The sequence below is a fragment of the Trachypithecus francoisi genome, unplaced genomic scaffold (assembly GCF_009764315.1).
Source record: "Trachypithecus francoisi isolate TF-2019V2 unplaced genomic scaffold, Tfra_2.0 Lachesis_group7, whole genome shotgun sequence".
Classification (NCBI taxonomy): Eukaryota; Metazoa; Chordata; class Mammalia; order Primates; family Cercopithecidae; genus Trachypithecus; species Trachypithecus francoisi.
Genome location: NW_022681472.1, coordinates 76486643 through 76508734, shown reverse-complemented (window position 1 = coordinate 76508734; position 22092 = coordinate 76486643). Strand labels below are relative to the sequence as shown.

Genomic DNA, 22092 nt, shown 5'->3' with positions numbered 1-22092 from the left:
TATCATGGATATAGCACAGGTAAAAATAATAATAATAAACATACAGAATTACATCAAACTAAAAAGCTTCTTCATAGCAAAGGAAACTAACACAGTGAAAAGGCAACTTGTAGAACAGGAAAAAATATTCCCAAACCAAATATCTGATAACGGGTCAATCTTCAAAATAGAGAGAGAACTTCTACAACTCATTAGTAAAAAACTAAAATGCCAATTAAAATATTAGCTAAGGACTTGAATAGACATTTTTCCAAAGACACACAGGCTAACAAGGATATGAAAAAAATGTTCAACATCACCATTCTCCAGGGAAATGCAAATCAAAACTATACAATAGCATCTCATACCTGTCAGAATGGCTATTATCAAAACAACAAAAAACAAGTATTGCAAAGGTGTGGAGAAATTGGAATCTTTGCACACTGTTGTTGGGAATGAAAAATGTTGCAGCCACTGTGAAAAGTAATATGGAGATTTTGCCAAAAAAAATAAAACTTTAATGTATTTCAACAATCTTTCTATTGGGTATTTATCCAAAAGAATTAAAATCAGAATTTTAGCCAGGCACAGTGGCTCATGCCCATAATCCCAGCACTCTGGGAACCCAAGGTGGGAGGATCACTTGAGCCCAGGAGTTTGAAACCAGCCTAGGCAATGCAGTGAGACCCCATCTCTATAAATTGCTTTTTGTTGTTTTTGTTGCTTTTTATTAGACAGGTGTGGTGATGCATGTCTGTAGTCTCAAGTACTCAGGGGGCCAAGGTGGGAGGATCCTTTGAACCCAGGAGTTTGAAGCTGCACTGACTGTGATTGTGCCACTGCTCCAGCCTGGGCAACAGCCTGTGCAACAGAGTAAAACCCTGTCTCAACAGACAAAAAAAAAAAGGAAGTTAGACAAGATATTAGCACTCTTAGTCCATTCAGAACAAAATATTTTAGAGAATTTGTCACCAAGCAGACCTACCCGAAAAGAATGGGCAAAAGATGTTCTCTAAATAGAACACTAATTATAAAAGAAGGAATCTTAGAAAATCTGGAAGGAAGAAAGAACAAGAGAAAGGGTAAAGACATGAGCAAGTGCAATGCATTTTCTTTTTCTGCTTGGGTTTTTCTAAATTATGTTTGATAGTGGAAATAAAAGTTACAACTTATATGATATGATTCTAAATATATGGAGAAGAAATTTTTAAGACAATTATAAAAGGTGGAGGCTAAAGGGAGTTAAAGGGACGTAAGGTTTTTACATTTTACTCAAGTTGATCGACTCTCAACACTAGTAGTCCCTGTGATAAGTTAGGTATATATAATGAAATATGTACATTATATAAGAGGTATATGTATATACAAGAGACTGAAAAAAATTATAGATGAAATTTTTAAAAATGTTTAAGCATCCCATCAGAAGCAAGGAAAAAAATATAGAAATGGAAATCAGAGAGAACAAGCAGAAAACAAGAATTTAAATGGCAGGCTAAAGCCCTAATATAATAATAACATTAAATATAAATGGTCTAAATACAATGATTAAAAGACACAGATAAGCACATTTGAATAAAAAACATGACACAAGTATATGTAGTCTATAAGAAACTCATTTCAAATATAATGATACAGGCATGTTGAAAATAAAAGGATGGAAAAAGGTATACCATGCAAACATTGAAAGAAAACAGGAGTGACTGTATTAATATTACCTAAAATAGATTCCAGAGCAATGAAAATTACCATACACCAAGAAGTACATTATATAATAACATAAGGGTCAATGTACCAAAAAAAAATAATTCTTTTTTTTTTTTTTTGAGACGGAGTTTCGCTCTTTTTGCCCACGCTGGAGTGCAATGACGTGATCTCAGCTCACGGCAACCTCCGCCTTCTGGGTTCAAGTGATTCTCCTGCCTCAGCCTCCCAAGTAGCTGGGATTACAGGCATGCACCACCATGCGTGGCTAATTTTGTATTTTTAGTAGAGACGGGGTTTCTCCATGTTGGTCAGGCTGGTCTTGAACTCCCAACCTCAGGTGATCCACCCGCCTCAGCCTCCCAAAGTGCTGGGATTACAGGTGTGAGCCACCACGCCCGGCGAAAACAATAATTCTAAACGTGTATGCATCAAACAACAGAACTGTAAAGTCTGTGAAGGCAAAACTGGCAGAATTGAAAGGAGAAACAGACAAATTCACAATTATAGTTAGAATTTCAACATATCTCTCTCAACAATTGAGAAAACAACTAGAGAAAAAAATCAGCAAAATAATAGAACTCAAAAACATCATTAACCAACAGGCTCTAATCAACATTTATAGAACACTCCATCCAGTAGGAAGAGAATACATTCAAGTACCCACAGAACATACACCTAGAGCCGGGGGTGGTGGCTCGCACCTGTAATCCCAGCACTTTGGGAGGCTAAGGCGGGTGGATCACCTGAGGTCAGGAGTTCGAGACCAGCCTGGCCAACATGGCAATACCCCCATCTCTACTAAAAATACAAAAATTAGTTGGCCATGGTGGTGCGTGCCTATAATCCCAGCTACTCTGGAAGCTGAGGCAGGAGAAACGCTTGAACCTGGGAGGCGGAGGTTGCAGTGAGCCAAGATCAGGCCACTGCACTTCAGCCTGGGCAACATAGTAAAAAGAAAAAAAAAAAAAAAAAAAAACACCTAGAAAGACATATCATGGTTCATAAAACAAACCTCAAAAAATTTAAAGGAATTGAAATTATAAAGAATGTGTTTTCTGACCACAATGAAATCAAACTAGAAATTGATAACAGAAAGGGCAGAAAGTTACCACACATATGGAAGTTAAACTCTTACATTTTAAAATAATCCATGGGTCAAAGAGAAAGTATTAAAGTACACTTAAAAACACACTGAACTGAATGAAAACAAAACAAAAAAAAATCCCAGCATATCAAGATATGTGGGATATAGCTAAAACAGTGCTGAGAGGGAAATTTTTGGGCTACATACTTACATCAGAAAAGGGGAAATGTCTAAAAAGCTATGAGAGTTTTAAAAAATACCTAGCTATTAACTTAGGTTTTCTGATATATATGGTCTTATAATCCTAGTTGCTATTTCATTCTACTACTACTACTAGTTTGCGACTGTATATGACTATGAGACAAAAAAAGATGTTGCTAATTGGCAAAGTGAATAACAAATCAATAAGTATAAGAAACATATAAGCCTCTACTATGTAGTAGCAGTGATAGAATAAGGTAACAATGATATCAAATTACTATCCTGGATTTCCCTTGGTGTATATTACCTATCATTTCCAAATTTCTACTAGTTTTTTCTTAATTCATTATTTTTTGCTTGGCTTAAAAAAAATGTTTAGCAAAAAAAAAAAAAATAGACTCATGAGTGTGTTGTATTTGTGTTAGTCAGAATGAAATTCTGTCTCTTGTTTCCAAGTAAGCTTGACACATTTATATTCATTGTAACTGCCATTATAATTGGATTTACTTTTACCTTCTGGTTTCATATATTCTATTTATCATACAATTATATTTGTGGAAACAAAAATGACATTTTAGATTTGTGCAATTCACATACCTCATATTGATGGCTCATTTGAAATGAATTTATGACCAGAAGACCTGTTTATAAATACTGAGGACCGAAACAAAAGAATGATATTTGAAATGAGATTAGATTTGAAAAATATTTAAAGGTAAAATTAAAATGATTTGATTGGTAATTGAATGAGTGAAGTAGCAGACGAGAAGCTAATCTCCAGCTGGGAAAACTTAGTAAAAGTTGGCACCATACAATAAATGAAGTAAAGTTACACTAAATATCCCATTCCTCTCTATACAAGTACTGTCCCTTCAGGGCCCTCTCTGTGGGAATTTGGAATTACAATGAGCTATGACCACACCACTGCACTCCAACCCAGGCAACAGAGCGAGACCCTGTCTCTAAATATATATATATATATATATATGTACGTGTGTGTGTGTGTGTGTATTTTTTGTTTTATTTTTTATGTTTTTGAGACAGAGTCTCACTCTGTTGCCCAAGCTGGAGTGCAGTGGCACGATCTCGACTCACTACAACCTCCACCTCCCGGGTTCAAGCAATTCTTCTGCCTCAGCTTCCCAAGTAGCTGGGATTACAAGTGTGTGCCACCATGCCCGGCTAATTTTTGTACTTTTAGTAGAGACAGAGTATTGCCATGTTGGCCAGGCTGGTCTTGAACTCCTGACCTCAGGTGATCCATCCACCTCAGTCTCCCAAAGTGCTGGGATTACAGGCATGAGCCACCGTGCATGGTATGTATATATATGTTTTAATATATGTGTGTGTGTATATATATGTGTGTGCGTGTACATATATGTATATATGTATATGCGTATATATACACATACACACACGCACATGTCGCAAACTTGACATATATATACACACATCAACCCAATTGCAAACTTGACATATGATTGTGTATATATATATATGACATATATATACATATACACAATTGCAAAATGATATACATATGTACATACACATAAAAGATGAGGACTATGATGTGAAAGTTAGTCATGGAGTACTGTCAGAGCTAAGAGATGGAGAGATGAGTTAGAATACTGAAGTGGACAGAGATGGAAAAAAGTAGTTTAGGAGAAAAGAGTAGTTTGGGACTGAGAGGTATTGCAATGAAAATGTGCACTAACTTGTTTAATATAATGTACTGTAAACAAAAAAGTTTGCAATTAGGTTGGAAAGTTTAAGGTCAGATCAGACTAAAGAGTTTGGAGGACAGAGGTCCACAAAGAATGGTGCAAGGGGGCCTGATAGATGGAGTTGTGGCTGAGCTTCAATGTGCAAGCTAGGATATTCAAGGCATGTGTGCAAAGTCCATCATGTTATGGGATGTGGCCATAAGTGGAGAAAAAAGAGGGATGGGCTGAGGGCCAGATGCAGGAGACTGGCACCTGGGTGCTGGTGGCTCTTAGTATGTTCTCCTTGCACTGTGGTTCTGGCATAGTATGCTGAAGCATTTGAGAATTCTAAATTTCAAATTGGCCTTGCAAGGTTTTTTGTCAAGGTAGAAAGAACTAATTTTAGCAAATATTTCGCCAACTTGTTTTATAACTACTAGGCATGTAGACATATGGCATATGAGCCACTATAAGTATTCTTGTGCAGAGTCCTGTAAATGCTAATGACAAGACTTGTGCCTGGACTATAGTAGATGCTTAATAAACTTTTGGTGAATGAATATGCAGCAACAGTGAACATGATGGCTCAAAATAAGGAGAGACGGCCAAAAGTAGATCAAATTGGCCAGAAATTCCAAGAGATAAAGTCTTCTGCTAGGGTTCTAATGTGATAGCAGTATAAATTCAGTTATTTGGAGGAGAGTTAATAAGTCATGTCTGAATTATTATATTTAGAAATATTTTTTATTTTATTTAGAAATTTGAATTGAATGAAAACATCAATAAGAAAAAAGGTATCCTTTGTCTTTGCTCTAAAACAAAGGTGTAAAGACTCAGTTTTAGCTAACTATTTATTCTCAGACACTCCTAGAAACTTGTCAAAAGCCCTGGCACAAAAATTGAATTTGGCCTGAATCTCTGACTTACTGTGTGTTACCTGGAGGGGTCGCTTGACCTCCTCGCACCTCAGATCGTTCAGCTGGAGGCATGCGATGAAGCAACAGTGTGCCGAAAACCAGATGAGAACTCTGTTAATTTCACTGGGTAAATTACAATAGGGAAGAAAGAAAACAACTATTTCTTTCTTTCTTTTTCTTTTCTTTCTTTTTTTTTTTTTTTGAGACGGAGTCTCGCTCTGTCGCCCAGGCTGGAGTGCAGTGGCTGGATCTCAGCTCACTGCAAGCTCCGCCTCCCGGGTTTACGCCATTCTCCTGCCTCAGCCTCCCCAGTAGCTGAGACTACAGGCGCCCGCCACCTCGCCCGGCTAATTTTTTTGTATTTTTAGTAGAGACGGGGTTTCACCCTGTGAGCCAGGATGATCTTGATCTCCTGACCTCGTGCTCCGCCCGCCTCAGCCTCCCAAAGTGCTGGGATTACAGGCTTGAGCCACCGCGCCCGGCCAAAAACAACTATTTAAAAGAAGTATTTTAAACTTGTCTTTTAAGCCTTTTTGAACATGGAGTTTCCTATTATTTAAGTAGACATGGTGAATAACGCCTATAGTAAATTCCTTCTAAACTACATACTTACACCTGATACTTAATTAGTACTTTAAAGGGATTTTCTTTAGGAATTAAAAATAACATTTGTAGCTTTTAAGCCTTCAAAAAGTCTTGACCAACTTTTTACATTTTTAAATTCTGAGCATAATCTAGAAGTATACAATAGCAGGAAACCTACCAGAACAGGGGAAATTGAAAATCTTCATTGTAACCAAGCAGCAAGTTCTTAGGGATGAGTACATGTGTCATCTTTCAACCTAACAGTGTTTTCAACAACACCCATAATTATGCAAACATTTATTTCTTGCTTATCAGAGCTTTCAAAGGATAATTTTATTTACTCCCCACAATTAACTCTAAGTAAGATCTTACTACCATGTCTATTTTATATACAGAGAATATAAATATAGAGAAACTGAGGCTTAGAGAGATTGAGCAATTTTCCCAAGACTATGCAGACAGAAGTGTGAGGGTGCCCCAAATCGGTAGTTCAATTCTAAAACCCTCTATTTTATACTTGATATTGTCTCACCTGTGATAGAAATCACTGGATTAATGTGGCAGCAGATAACCTATTGATTATATAAGCCTCAGGGTGTTCAAGACAAACATACTGTCATTAAAGAGAAAAAAATTTGGAATTTACAACCCTATTCTGCAAAAATAGGCATTGTTACTTTTTTGTTATCCAATTAGAGTTAAGGACACAAATATAACTGTAAAGAGTCATGTGTAAAAAGCTTAGGAAACTTGTGTTTTCATCTACAACACCCCCCAAAGTAGAAGTCCCAAGCTTCAGAGTTTATATAAGAATGACCTGGGGAAGTTTTTCAAAGCAGACATATGCCCAGAACCCATTACTATAAATTCTGAGGAGCTAGGTCTGGGGTTTGGACACAAAATTTACATTTTTAGCAGCAGCCAACTCACTGCAATGGAGGCCACTCTCAGACCACTTTGAGAAGTACAGCTTTACATTCCTTTTCACCGCTGATTCTTGAGGCCACCTGGCTTTTCAAAACAAAAAATTGCTTAATTAGAAGCCTGATGAATTTGGTGTGAACAAACAACAGGTGCTGTCTGCAAGAGATGAGTCAGGAACAAAATCAAAGTAGGTCCTGGTTCTCTGCCTACACATAATATATAGCTAGAGCCACTGAACACTTAAGTTCTCAATCCTGCACTAATCTGGGTTGAACTTGGAAACCCTAAAATACTAGAAAGAAAATGCTATGATAGAGAACACACCTGTAATTCACAAAAATATAATTTATTTGGTAAGCTTCTCAATTGCTTGCTTTCATCCTCAAGTTACCCTGCTATGGCTTCCAGGGTAGGCAGGATGTGACTAATACCTGGAGTCACACTTCTTAATGGCATTATTGGGACTGCTAGTGACAGTACCAGCCCTTGAATTGGAATAATTGCATTATTAGGACTGAGAGCGACAGAACGAGGATTTGCAATTGGAATGATAATTCTACTAACTGGGTCTTGGAGCCTAACACCTCTCTTGGATAAAGGTAGGAAGTCTCAATTTACTGAATTGCTTTAGGTCCCCTCCACCCTGACAAAGATTTCAGCCACCTGTGTGTGTGAACACAGGCTTCTTAATTTGAAAACTTGGAATAGAATTTGGATTTCCTTATTCTCCTAAAAATATAAAATCAGGTGTCAATACCTGGGAAAAAGGAAATGTAATGGATTCTTTAAAAATCTTATATTCCCAGTTTCTTACCTTTCTCCCAAATGACTAAGATTTCTTTAGTTTGAGATTTTCTCTCTCTCAAATTGATGCATGAAAAGAAAATTAGTGTAAATCATTAGAAAAAATTAAAGTTGGCTTAACTTTTTTCTCCCTTTGTCTTCTTTTTAAATTTGTAAGTACTTTGAAGCTTGGGAACTTCTCCTTTAGGGATGTTGTAGATGAAAATACAAGTTTCCTAAGCTTTTTACTTTGTAATTAACTAGGAAGATTTTGGATTTTTTAGTCTTTCCAAAGACCGCACAATATTTCTATCGGACAAGAGGCTTTTTAATCTGTCCATGATCATGCCTGAGGGATAGCAGTTTGTAATGTCCCCAAAATTGTGAGAAAATGTTCAAATGCATATTTATTAATTTGGGAACAGAGTCACTTTTTATCCCAAATTATCAGAGAAGATTCTTTTACCCAGAAAAGCTTAGCAACTACACCCTCTAATAAGAAAATCAGTTTCCAGAAATTAAGCACATTTTTGGGGTGTTTGAAAAAGCTGAAGGCCAGCCACAGTGGCTCACACCTGTAATCCCAGCACTTTGGGAGGCCGAGGCAGGAGTTCTAGACTCCTTAGGAGGAGGATCACCTGAGGTCAGGAGTTCTAGACCAGCCTGTCTAACATGGTGAAACCCCATCTCTAAAAAAGTACCGAAAAAAAAAAAAAAAATAGCTGGGCATGATGGTGGGTGCCTGTAATCCCAGGTACTAAAGAGGCTGAGGCAGGAGAATGGCTTGAACCTGGGAGGCGGAGGTTGTGGTGAGCCGAGATCGCGCCATTGCACTTCAGCCTGGGCAACAAGAGTGAAACTCCATCTCAAAAAAATTTAAATAAATAAATAAATAAATAGCTGGTAAGTTTGTTCAGCTTTTCAGGAATAAGATAAAATGCCATGTAGTTTCTAAGGAAGATTATTTCTATAATGTAGATACTTAATCTGTTTCTCTCATCAAGATTATTAGCAATTGCTATGGACACACACACACACATTTTAAAATCTTATCTTTAGAGATTACAATTAAGGCCATTAAAATATCAAAGGACGATTAGATTACAAACCTTCCCCCTGAGTAGCACTTTCTGCTATTGTTGATTTGTGCTGTAAAGCACAAACTTTTCTTGACAGAAGTTGCTAACATTTAAATTAAGGATAGTTTTGTCCTTTTCTATAATCTGGGTCTGGAAAAATGCAAGTGATAAACATGTTATTTAGGCTATGTAAATAACTTTCTACCCTTAGATCTGAAACACACATGAATCTGGAGACAATTCTTAAAATTTAAATAGTTCAATAATATGAAACTTTGCTCCTATATAATTATTCAGTGATCTAATGTAAAGTTCAAAAATACATGACTTTCTTTTTCAATAAGTGATCCAGATGGCTATATTTGATGATTTTGTTGCCAATCAGATCACAATTTTTGACCTTAAATACTTTTGAATACCTACCTACTCTTTAGGGTACAGCTTTAGTCATATAATATTTTAAAACTAATTTCCTCATCTGTGGAAAGGCCTATTGAGAGATGATTATAAAGAGTTTTCTATGACTTTTGCTTTTTGTTCCTTTCATTTTCACTTTGGTAATCCTTAAAAAGTAACTCAAGCCAGGCGCGGTGACTCACCCCTGTAATCCCAGTACTTTCGGAGGATGAGGTGGGCGGATCACCTTAGGTCGGGAGTTCGAGACCAGCCTGGCCAACATGGAGAAACCCTGTCTCTACTAAAAAATACAAAATTAGCCAGGTGTGGTAGCGCATGTCTGTAATCCCAGCTACTTGGGAGGCTGAGGCAGGAGAATCACTTGCACCCAGGAGGCAGACGTTGCCGTGAGCCGAGATTGCGCCATTGCACTCCAGCCTGGGCAAAAAGAGTGAAACTCCATTTCAAATTGAAAACAAACAAACAAACAAACAACTCAAATAATATTCAGAGTCTAATTTGAAAGGATCAAAGATTGACAAATTACTACTCTGATATAGTGAAACCTTCAAAAACTACAAGGATAAATAAAATGATCTTCCTCTACCTATATCAATCAATCAATGAATATTTTAATCTCTTCCAATCTGTTCATTCCAATTTCTTGAGTGTCTTATAAATGCTTAGATCTCCGTCTCTTCACATTTTAAAATCTAGTGACCATCATTAACACAGCCATACCATCTTCAAAATTTTCTCTGCATTAATTATAGAGCCATGGAAGTTCAGGCTTGGAATTAACATTAAAAGGCAAGTAGTCCAATCTCTATGAGATGCTGGAAATTCCTTTGCCTCACGCGAACTGGAAATAAAAAACTAAATTTCAGGTTAATTCTTTCCCATCTTTACACAGTCAGTACTCTTAAGAAATTCCATCATTTGCAGAACTGAAATATGATGTGTTTTAATCCCCAGTGGTATACAGACAGTCTTGGGATCACAGGGTATGTGCTAAAGCTCATATGTGTTTCCAAGGCATATAAGTTTCCCAGTGTCTCTTGCGTCCTCTGAATCTTCTGTGTCACACTAAGCATTACTAATTCCTACAGCCATGCATCATGAAACAGAGTTGCTATCAATATTCCTGTTCTTATTGCTAGGTATCTTCTCAATGTGCAAAAGTTTGTCTATATTCTCAAGGTAAGAGATTTGTACACTACCGCATTTGGTATGCTTAATACAAACCAGTATTTTCTATGTGGTTTGTAGATATTTGGGGGACCCTGAAGTCCTTTCAGGGCATCAAAGTGATTTTAATATTAATTCTAAGGCATTTTCATCTTTCACTTTGTTGACATTTATATTGATGATGTAGAGACGATGGGCAAAACTGATAGTGCCTTAGCTGGAAAATAGTAAGAGCAAACTGTACTAGCAGTCATTCTCACATGATTTACCCCCCAAGCCCTCACTAGGAAATAAATAGCAAGTTTCATTTAAGAAGATCCTTGATAAAGCACTAAATAGTTGTTTTTTGCTTTTTTTTTGAGACAGATTTCCGTTCTCATTGCCCAGGCTGGAGTGCAATGGCACAATCTTGGCTCATCACAACCTCCACCTCCCAGGTTCAAGCCATTCTCCTGCCTCAGCCTCCAGAATAGCTGGGATTACAGGCATGTGCCACCATGCCCAGCTAATTTGGTATTTTCAGTAGAGACAGGGCTTCTCCATGTTGGTCAGGCTGGTCTCAAACTCCCAACCTCAGGTGATCCGCCCACCTCAGCCTCCCAAAATGCTGGGATTACAGGTGTGAGCCACTGTGCCCAGCCACTAGTTTTAATTTTATTAAATTTTAATCCTTCAGTATTTGGCTTTTTAGCATTCTGTGTGAAGAAATAGAAAGGACACACCAAGCTACCCTGGTTATCTGGAGGAAAAGCTTTCATGTGATTGAGTTGCAAGCCTCGCTGGCCACTTTTATCATGGAACATAACTTTTACTTGAAAGAATAATTAACAGACAAACTACTATTATTCAAGTGTAGGCATTTGGAAGCCTTTTTTTTTTTAATTGAACGAAGTGAACCTGTCACTACAATGCAAGCAACCGACAGTATTTATTGCTAATGATAATATGTAGCTTTCAAGAGAAAACTAGAATTTTGGGAAACTTGTATTTGCCACCATGGACATGACAGATTCTTAATATCTGAAGACACTGGATGGGATTGGTGGTAATATTAATGATTGTGATCTTTTGGGTTATCAAAAATGAAATGTGTCAACATTTAGAAAATCTGCATAACTCATTGGACCTGGCTGGGCACGGTGGCTCACGCCTGTAATTCCAGCACTTTGGGAGGCCGAGGCGGGCAGAACATGAGGTTAGGAGATTGAGACAATCCTGGCTAACATGGTGAAACCCCATCTCTACTAAAAATACAAAAATATTAGCCGGGCATGGTGGTGGGCGCCTGTAGTCCCAGCTACTCGGGAGGCTGAGGCAGGAGAATGGCCTGAACCCAGTAGGTGGAGCTTGCAGCGAGCAGAGATTGCACCACTGCACTCTAGCCTGGGCAACACAGCAAGACTCTTGTCTCAAAAAAATAAAAATAAAATAACTCATTGGACCTGTATTTTTTAGATAATCAATACACAATATTACAAATTCATAAATGGTTATAAAAGATGCATTTACAGTGTAAGACAGAACAACAGATTTTAATGTATTATCAGAGTACACAAAATTCACTCACACTGAGTACACACTGACAGGCCTTGCTGGGCTTCCTCACTCACTCAGCTAGCATTAGATTATGCGCTTTTTGTCTTGTCCTATTTCTACATGGCTGCCCATTCTTTGTTAAACTAAAGCATAAAAACAGACAATTTCTTCTGTATCTTTGGGTCTTCATTCTAAAAGCCGCTATGTATGTATACACATTAAATAATTGTATATGCCTTTTCTCCTATTAATCTACTTCATGCCAGTGATTTTCAGCAAATCTTCAGAGGGCCAAGCCCTGGGCCAATTCACAACATTGCAACTTACCAAGTTTTGATGTAGTATAAAGGAGGAATACTTTAAAAAGCCTATGTAAATACTCTTCCATTTTTCAATTATATATGCGTATGACACAAGATTTTTTTTCTTATACTTCAATCAGAACAACAATTGAATGCAAAAGCAAATAGGAGAATCCAGCTGTCTTCTATCAGCTAGACAGCAAAGAGATTTACAAAAATGGAAAATAATGACACTCTTCTCACTTTTGATTTTGAAAAACAGCTATTTTCACAAAATGTTATTCAGTTGGTATGTAACTGCATTTATTATTACTTTAAATGACTTAAGTATTTTAAAACTTTTTAAGTCAGCTTTAAAATCTAATGTGGTAAATATTGATAGACATAACATATAAACTGTTTTTGAGGTTCTCAATAATTATTAAGAGTGTAAAGAGTTTCTTTACTAAAAGTTCTAGAACCACATATACAGAGGATTATGAAGGTACTATATCCTTGTTCTGGATACTTTGTCTCTCAGATATATAAACATACGTTTTGTGCTGTGGGATGGAGGTCAGCAACAATATACTGCTAAGTCACATCTACTCAAGTAAAGACTACCATGTTTTCTCTGTTGCCTTGTACAGGTGAAAGCATAACAGGTATGTGTTCCATAAGGTATATTTTAGGATGTCAAAACCTGAAAGGGATGGCTGAAAGGATGTCATCTTCTGATCTAAACAGCTCCTGTAAGATAGAAAGCTGAGGGTGAATTATCCAATGTTATTCAATTGGTTGGTGCCATAGCTTATTTGTGAAACTGGATCTTATGTCTCTTAATTTGGTGTTTGTGAATCAGTACTCCATGACCGACAGTTTGGCCTGAGACTCAGAAAAGAAGTTGCATTAAATGGGAATGTCTGGGATATATTCATGGGCACTGACTAAGTCAATCTAAAAGAGTGACGGGGTCAGGCAAAGTGGCTCAGATCTATAATCCCAGCACTTTGGAAGGTAGAAGAAGAAGAATTGCTTGAGCCCAGGAGTTCGAGACCAGTCTGGGCAACATAGTGAGACTCCATCTCTATAAAAAACAAAAATAAAAGAGTGAGGGGACAGTAGAAAGCTGAAGTAGGTCAAATAAGGGAACCTAGAATGAAGCCATGGTTAATGCTCACCAAGAATAATTTAAGGAATAGAAGGCCAGGAAAAGAGTGCAGTACTAATGTTTGTCTGAATACCCACAATGTTGCAGGCACTGAGCTAAGCTCTTAATATAATTTAACACATTATATCATCAAAACCACTTTGTAGCTATTTTCTCCATTTATCAACCAGGAAATGAAGATCCAGAGAGGTGAAATAGGCTTCTAGGATCTCACAAACAGCAAACATCAAAGATAGGATTTGAATGTAAAGTCTCTCTCAAACTTGAAAGTTTGCTTTCAAATAACTTTCAGCTCTGGCTTCACATTGTATTAGTCTCTTACCTCTTTCTTTGGGGTGGAGATGGGAGGACGACAGAAATGCATAGCTGTATAATCAGCTTTTACATCCATTTGCAGTCGGAGAACATTTTACTTTTGTTTTATGGGTAATGAATTACAAGTAAGAGGCGAGAAACAACAAATGTGTTTTTCTATAATAAAGAAAACCAGTTTTAGCAAATGTGCTTCTTGCTTGAACTATTAGCACAGGCACAGTTAAATGCTAGTAAGCAATAACAGGTATTCCCGCATTATGTATCATATTCATGAAAGTTTAGAGCTGGAAGGTTAAGTGTCCCCCTGGAGTCTCACAGCTAGATACTTGGCACCCCACAATTTCCACTCTACCTCTAAATCAGTTTAATCCACGTTATACGTCAGAGTACAGAAGTTAGGTGATATATTTAAAATTATAATTTAGCATTTGAAAACTACCGACAAACTGAATCAGGAAGCTCGAGTCTGATGAAGTGGGCTGAAATTGTGCTCTGAAATTTAAGCCAGTCTCTCGAAGAGTTGAACCACCTAAGACAGAGTTCAAACAAAGGCTGAAGCGTGAAAGTTTGCTGGGGGAAATCAGTGGGTTCCCCTGAGCAGCGTGAAGTCATCAGGCCAAGGTAATGCTTCCCAGAGGTGTAACCGCTGTGTGTGGGGGTGGGAAGGGGGGCGGAAATGCACAGTACTTTGCAGGTCAGCCCCTGGGGACCGGGATGGCTGACTACCTGGTATTGCAGTAAAATGCTTGACCTCCAATCACATGCCCCAACACTACACCTTGTGCGACGTGCTGAAAGCATCATTTCCAGTTTGTTTGACTTTTCTGTTTCGACTTATTCATTATAGCCCATATATGTGATAAGGACTAAAAACCCAGTCTTCAAGGTCCTGTCGAGTTCCAAAGAAGTCCAACCCTCAGAAGATCCTTGGAAGGGGAAGAAGGAAAAAAGAAAGAAAAATCTGTTTTATCCTGTAACAGTTTGAGCGCAATCTCCGAAGACCAAGTTGGTTCATTTGTAAACTCACTCTCATTTTTTCCTAAACAGTGCCACCTACTGTCCAATTTAAGTCATCAGCAGGCTTGTTGGCAAGGACCAAGGGAAAGAAAGGGGGCGGGGCGGGGGGGGAGGAGTAACCAAAAAACGAACTCTACCCAGCCTTGGGGCACGGTGAAAACGACGAGGAAAGGCCATCTCCACGCAAGACGTATTTTCACTCGTTAACTTTGCAGAAGGCTTGCAAGAACCAAAAGCCATTTAAGCCATTTCCTTCGAGATGGCTAAATACAAGTCATCCAGAAAACAATTTTTATTATTGTATTTTTAATGCGCGCTGTTTGAGTACTTCTCCGTTAGGGGACCAGGTTGAGCAAAAATATACATATAATTATTTTTCTATTTTTTTCCGCCCACCCACGGTAGAAACCTCTTTATGAGAAAGGCTTTGACACTTGACGTCAGCTCAGAAACTTTTGAGTTGGCGGGAAGAAAGGGTTAACAAGTGGTGGACCAGCGCGGTCTTTATTTAGAGTCCCAGCCGGCTGTCGAAGGCTCCAGGTACACACACACACACACGCACACTTACACACACGTGCACACACCCCTCCCAACTGTTCCTCCTCGGGTCGGTTACTTAGCTGAAGGGCACCATTTGGCTTTAAAACAAATTACTTAAGCGCAACAGGGAGTTTATCGCTTGGAGGGAACTTGTAACGCGGGAGTTCAGGGAAATCCAAGAGGCGAGGGCTCCCACCTCCGCCGCCAGAGGAGAGCAGGGAATCAGGTGGTGGCCCCCTATGTGTCTTGCATTTCTCTGCACACGTTAGCAATCAAGTTAATTGAATTCATTGGAGTTTAGAATCGGCCTCTAGCTCAGAGAAGGCTTTGAATGGCCAATTTCTCTCTCTCCCTCTCCCCCTCCCCGCCTCCCGCCCGCCCGCCCGCGCTCCCAGTTCCCTCCCCTCAGGGTTCCCCAGTCCACACCTCCCTCTCCACTTCCCTCACCCCCCCACTCCCTCCGCCGCCCTATTAAAACACCCACCAGCTCACTTGTTAAGACCCCCTTAAGTTGGAGGAGGCAGAAAGGCAACAACGGCGAGGAAGGAGAAGTCAAGACGTCTGGAAAGAATTACCCAGTCCTGGCTTCGAGCAGCCCATTGAACCAGAGACTTGAAACAGCCCCAGCCAAAGACTTTTCTCCCGATTCTGCCCTTCCTGGGTTCTGCTGAGTCTTCCACAGTCTTTTTTTTTTTTTTTCTGTAAGACGAAAAAGAGATTTTCTGTTATCGGGGGCAGAAAGACTGAAGCAAAAAAAAAAAAAAAAGAAAGAAAGAAAAGTTAATTTATTTTTAAAGCATAATTTTTTTAAAGAATTAGACTGAAGTGCAACAGAAAAATAAAGAGAATATTAGTGAAATTATTTTTTAAAGTGGGGGAGAATCAAACATTTAAGACTCCCCTATCCTTTTTAAATGTTGTTTTTAAATTTCTTATTTTTTTTGGCCGGTCGTCTCAAATTCATCTGATCTCTTATTACCTCAATTTTGGAAACTGCCCGCCACCGACCCTCCGGGACCACACAGACAGGCTGAGGACGACTTTATGACCAAGAGCTGAACAAGGTATGTTACACTGGCGCGTTTTGGTGAAGGATGAAGGTCCTTAAATAGGCCAGGGAGAAGGAAGAAATGATCCATATAATTGTTTTAAAAAAATTTAAGCCAGTTTCGATAGAAAAGTTGGAAGTTTAAAAATTTCCAACAGACTGAAGATCAGGGAATATTCAGGTCACTGTCAGGCTTAGCAACATAGCCCTCTTTTCCCATCTCTGCGGCTCTCGCTAGAAATCCGCTGCCTTTCTGGGGACACAGGTAACCTCTCTGCCTGGGGAAGGCTGCACGTCCCCAGATGTACTTTTCCATTTTGCATCTTCCGGAGCAGCAGAGGGGCTCCTGAGTTAGGAAACAAGAATTCCCAATGTGTAAGGAAAATGCATTCTGCACAGCCGCCCCCAGCCCTTCCCTTCCTTTTTTCCCCCACCACACACACTGGGGGGAGAAAAACTGAAATAGCCCAGCGCGTTTTACTTTTAAGTGAGAAACTCGCTTCTTGCTGGGAATGCAAAGGGTTAAGCAATCTGGGCTTCCAGCTCCGACAAGCTGGGACCCTGGAGAAGGAGGGTCCTTCTCTACCTCCTCGCAGCTACCGGCCCCCTCTCAGCCACTCCCCCCTTTCCCGGGCCTCCCCTCCTTTGCACTTCCCGCACCCCATTAAAGTGTCAGGCTCGTCAGTCTGGGCTCAGCTCGGCTCCGGAAGCTTTACTCGGGCCAGGGGTCCCTGACGCAGGCAGTGGCACCCACAGATGGGAGCGGGAGGAGGGCGCGCATCCTTCCTCTCCGCGCCGGGCCACCCTCCGGCCGCCCGGGGGCAGGGCGTGCGTGGGGACCGCGCGCTGGGCTTCGGCAGCTGCAACGTCCCCAGAGCCAATTCCGACGTGGCACAGCGCACGCCGGCGCTTCTCTCCTCAGTTGCAGCTGGGGACACTGCCCGGTGGGAGATCTGGGGGCGCCGTCTCGAGCGCCCAGCCCAGGAAGGGGGCGAGGGGCCTGCGGGAGCTGGGGTGAAGGTGGGAGGGAAGCCAGAGGCTGGGTTGGGATGGATAATCAACACCTTGGGCGGAATTCGTCACGCCTGTTCCCGCCCAGCGTGAGCCAGGGCTCCGAAATGGGTCCCTGTGAACAGGAGGGCGGGTCTGAAAGGAGGGTCTGTATGAGGGTGAGAAGCGGGAGGCGAGAAAGCCTTTTTCCTCTGACCACGGAAACGCAGCCGCGGGGGAACGGCGCTAAAGGATAATTAAGGCTGCAAAGAGGCGCTGGGAGCACAGGGGCGGTGCCTGGGGAGGAGGGCTTGCAAGACCCAGGTCCTATTACACAGTCTTAGGTGCCAGTTTCCCCCAGTTCCGCTCCCTACATCCCCGAAACGTCCGCGCTGAGTACTTAGATTCAGGGACACCGCGCGCCTCTGGGGCGAACGAGCTGCTGCATCCTGCAGCCGCTCTCCGGGAGGGAACGTGTAGAAGCCCCATCAGCCCCTCCCTGCCCACTTCCTCACCCTTGGGACCGTTGCTGCCTGTTGGGTCTCCGGAGCAATTGCCCAGAAACGCGACGCTGCTCCAACCCACGTGTCTGAGCTGGGATTGCCTTTGACGTCACATGCAGGGGGGAGGTGTGACGCAATAGATAGGGAAGCCCCGATTGGCCACCAAGGGCTTCCCCCAACTGGAGGCCTGAGTATATATAGACCATCAGTTCAGTGTTAGAATAAAGCGAAGGAAGTTGGTGGATGGCCTTTGCTGAAGGAGTGAGGCCGCTTGTTAAGAGGGAGACAACTTCACCGCTCATTGTACATTCCAAGACTTTGGCTCAGATTTCTCACTGCGGTTAAGGCATATGATTAAGTACTTTTGGCGGTATTAAGTCAGGTTATTATTTTTTTAAAAGGTTATTTTAAGAATAAAGTTTTTTTTTTTTTTTTTTTTTTTTTTTTTTTGAGACGGAGTCTCGCTCTGCCGCCCGGGCTGGAGTGCAGTGGCCGGATCTCAGCTCACTGCAAGCTCCGCCTCCCGGGTTTATGCCATTCTCCTGCCTCAGCCTCCCGAGTAGCTGGGACTACAGGCGCCCGCCACATCGCCCGGCTAGTTTTTTTTTGTATTTTTAGTAGAGACGGGGTTTCACCATGTTAGCCAGGATGGTCTCGATCTCCTGACCTCGTGATCCGCCCGTCTCGGCCTCCCAAAGTGCTGGGATTACAGGCTTGAGCCACCGCGCCCGGCAAGAATAAAGTTTTTAACGGTCAACACATATTTACATTCACGATACTAGATTTAAAATTAAAATATGTATTTCTATAGATCCAAGTCCGTCAATCTCTTTGTAGATACAATTTTAAGTTTTATAGTTCTGTGACTACTGAATTGAAAAGAACTTTTAAATTCTAAATTTTTATTTCCTTCCAATGTGTGCAAGTTGACTCATTGATTAAATTAGTTTTCACCACATTTTTCTAGAGCTTAATAAGATTACAGTACAGCTGGTACTGTATTTTGAGTACCCATCATACTCCACCAAAAGTTCTCCCAATAGTTTCGGGATTCTTTTACATTTTCAATGACAATTTAACCCTTTAAGGTAACTGTTGCGTTGATATATTATGTCTTGTGTGTGTTTCCAATTCTGGGACAGATAATTCTGATTTCTCAGTGGACATTTCTAGAATAAAATATTATAGCTAAAGTATCATCCCCCCTATTTCTTTTTTCTTAGATATCACCTGAGTCTGGTAAATAGAAAAATATACTGTAGACGTGCTGATAAATGCATATTACCAGAGTTGCTTGTACTGTACCCAGAGTCGAATCCCTTTATCAAAGAAAGTTACGCAGTTTATAAAAATTCAAGGACTTAACAAATCAGTGACTAGCATTAAATTCTAATGTCACTCTCCACAGAGCAAAGATATTTAGTCAGCTACCTTCCTGGAAATGGGGAATTGTGCAACAAGTGAGTAAGAAACTGTTACTAGAAAGTAAGTTAGTTGGAACCACTCATTTTTGTTAGGTCTGTGGAATATAGCCCCATAGTATTGAATTTCATAAATACTTTCCCATACATGATTTCCTTACTAGGTAAGATTTTTTTTTTTTAATTTTTTTTCTTGAATTTTTAAACACTTTTCACTCGTTCATTTATTTCCTGTTGTTGGCACTCTGGGGGAAGTCCTTTGTCAATGGATCAAGGTAGACATACCCTTTTTCAAAGTTGTATTACATAGTTACTTTCAAAGTCTAAGAACAAGTAGTTTGTTGCGTTATTAGCTTCCTGGCTCTTGTATGAAGTGTGATCCCTGAGTTAAAGTTATGGGAGGACAGAGCATAACCCCCATGTCTCCTTCTGGGTTCTCCTCTTTATCCATGCAAACCCAGGCTGTGTTCCTGTCAGTGACAGAGTTGGTGGCAGCTGGTATATCAACGGAGTGGAGGGACAGCTACCTGTAGAGAAAACTAATTTCCATCACCTCAATTTGTTGTTTTATCCTTTCCCCTCTAGCAAGGATCTATGTAGAGTAAGTATTATCCTACTGCATACAGCTTTAAATTATTTAAGTATATTTTGCTCACTCCTGTAATCCCAGCACCTTGGGAGGCTGAGGAGGGCAGATCACCTGAGGTCAGGAGTTCGAGACTAGCCTGGCCAACATGGTGAAACCCTGTCTCTACTAAAAATACAAAAATTAACCAGGTGTGGTGGTGGCCACCTGTAATCCCAGCTGAGGGAGGCTGAGGCAGGAGAATTTCTTGAACTCAGGAGGTGGAGGTTGTAGTGAGCTGAGATCTCACCACTACACTCCAGCCTGGGCAACAGAGTGAGGCTCTATCTCAAAAAAAAAAAAAAGTATATTTTGAATGGTAGTCATGTGGAGTTCATATATATGCTGCCTTTCCCACAATCTAGGAGAATGTTACTGATGAGACTCAAATATAACAAGGTTACACTGTTAAATATTTTCTTATTTAAATTAAATAAATTTATTGATGAATGCCTCTTAACTGAATACATCTATACTGCAGATAATTTAAAAATTAATTAAAAGTTTATTTAATGAAACTTTAAAATATACTGTAAGACAAAATATGATCTGGCCCATAAGAAACAACAGCTATTGTTTATCACATGTCTAGTATGTTTCAGGCACTCAACTAGATGGTTTACATACATCTATCTGATCCTAATCTGCAAAGAAAGTTTTGTAAGTAAAAAAACTTTGCCTCAGAAAAGTTAAGCAATTCACTCAAAGTAAATTAATTAGTAAGACGTGTGGATGGAATTTAATTCAAGAATTCTTGGAATATAATGCCCTTGAATTGAATTCATGGTAATTTATGCTATAGCTCTACTAGTCAAGTTTTATGGGGGTTCATATTGAGAAATCACATCTGATTGAGAGAGATCAGTAAAGATTTCCTAAAGAGACTTGGCATTTGTGCTACATTTGGCTCTGTAAGTAGGGTTTTGACCTATAGATATAATTCCCAGGAGCCAGTGCACGTACATATAAAACTAAGATTCCGTGTCATTTGGTAATTTTTTCCCCTACACTGTGAACTAAGTTTAGGATGGTGAAGTTCAGGAACCAGTAGAGCAGTTGGAAGAATACACATCCTAGAAAAAGTTGTGATTAATACAGATGGTGCAAAGGAAAAGAAATCTGAAACCTACAGTTCTGAACCCAGACACCACTGGGGTGACAAGTCCTGTAACAAAGGCTTGTATCATAACCCTGGAAGCTTGGCTCAAGGGTCTTTGCTAAGATAACTGCCGTGGGACTGGAGAGAAAAAGGCAGACTTCAAAGCCAGAGAGGAAGAGAAGGTCAGAAGGGGAGAAGGGAGGTTGGGAGGGGGAGTTGGGAGGGTTTATCCTTTATGTTCCAGGGGGGAATGTGTTGAAATGTGAAGACTGCTGGGGGGAGACTTCATTTGGGTCCTCCTATCTCAGATTTCTACTTAGGGACAGTAGCAGAGGAAATACACATCAGGGATGGGTATCAATGTGAATGAGGTCATGAAAGTCTTATTTTACTTTAACCTAGTGGTTGCCAAACTTTGTTATATAGTTGAATTACCGGAGGAGATTTTAAAACTTGTGATGACCTGGGCACAGCCCATGTCAATGAACTCAAAATGTGGGAGCCACAGATCTGTAAATTTTATGGATTTGTGGGTAATCTGCATATATAGCAAAATTTGGGAACCACTACTTTTTAACCTTTTGTTCACCATACCTTCCTAATCCACTCTTAGCCAGCAGATAGCTACCATATGACCTGAGTATGTCTGCTTAGAAGCAGATCTCTATTATCCCTGCTAGTGTCACCAGCCTAGATTAATATTCCCTATTCTAATTATCATGCATATGATTTAAGGCCTATTGCCCCTTCTCCCATACAACATGAGTTTATGCATAAAGACAGCCTGTTTTAGAACCAGTTCACGCCTTCATTAGAGAAACATTCTTTAAATGTTGCATCATCTTTTGTGCCTTTGTGTGTGTAAATACTTGGCTATAAGTTAAAAAGACACTGAACCTAGTCTTGAGTGGATTTTCAAATATAATGATGAAGAGATGCAAGTGTACTTTACAACTTAAGTTCAAAGATACTAGTTGAATTGTCCAAGGACACATGACTT

At 40.1% G+C, this 22092-nt stretch overlaps 1 protein-coding gene and 2 long non-coding RNA genes across 3 annotated transcripts in view; 2 read left to right on the top strand and 1 right to left on the bottom strand.

The window, feature by feature from the left end:
- The first annotated feature begins 7578 nt into the window (after positions 1-7578).
- On the top strand, positions 7579-14792 carry LOC117079232. The gene is made up of 2 exons (XR_004435328.1): positions 7579-7699; positions 14697-14792. It is a non-coding gene; the product is annotated as an uncharacterized LOC117079232 (long non-coding RNA).
- On the bottom strand, positions 12071-17999 carry LOC117079233. The gene is made up of 4 exons (XR_004435329.1): positions 17171-17999; positions 15899-16149; positions 14628-14775; positions 12071-13113 (listed from the first exon to the last, which is right to left on the bottom strand). It is a non-coding gene; the product is annotated as an uncharacterized LOC117079233 (long non-coding RNA).
- The window catches only part of HAS2 (hyaluronan synthase 2), a 30029-nt gene continuing 23841 nt past the window's right edge, over positions 15905-22092 (top strand). Inside the window, exon 1 of the mRNA XM_033202933.1 lies at positions 15905-16470. The gene's annotated coding sequence lies outside the window, so the exon portion shown is untranslated. The remainder of the gene's footprint in view (positions 16471-22092) is intronic.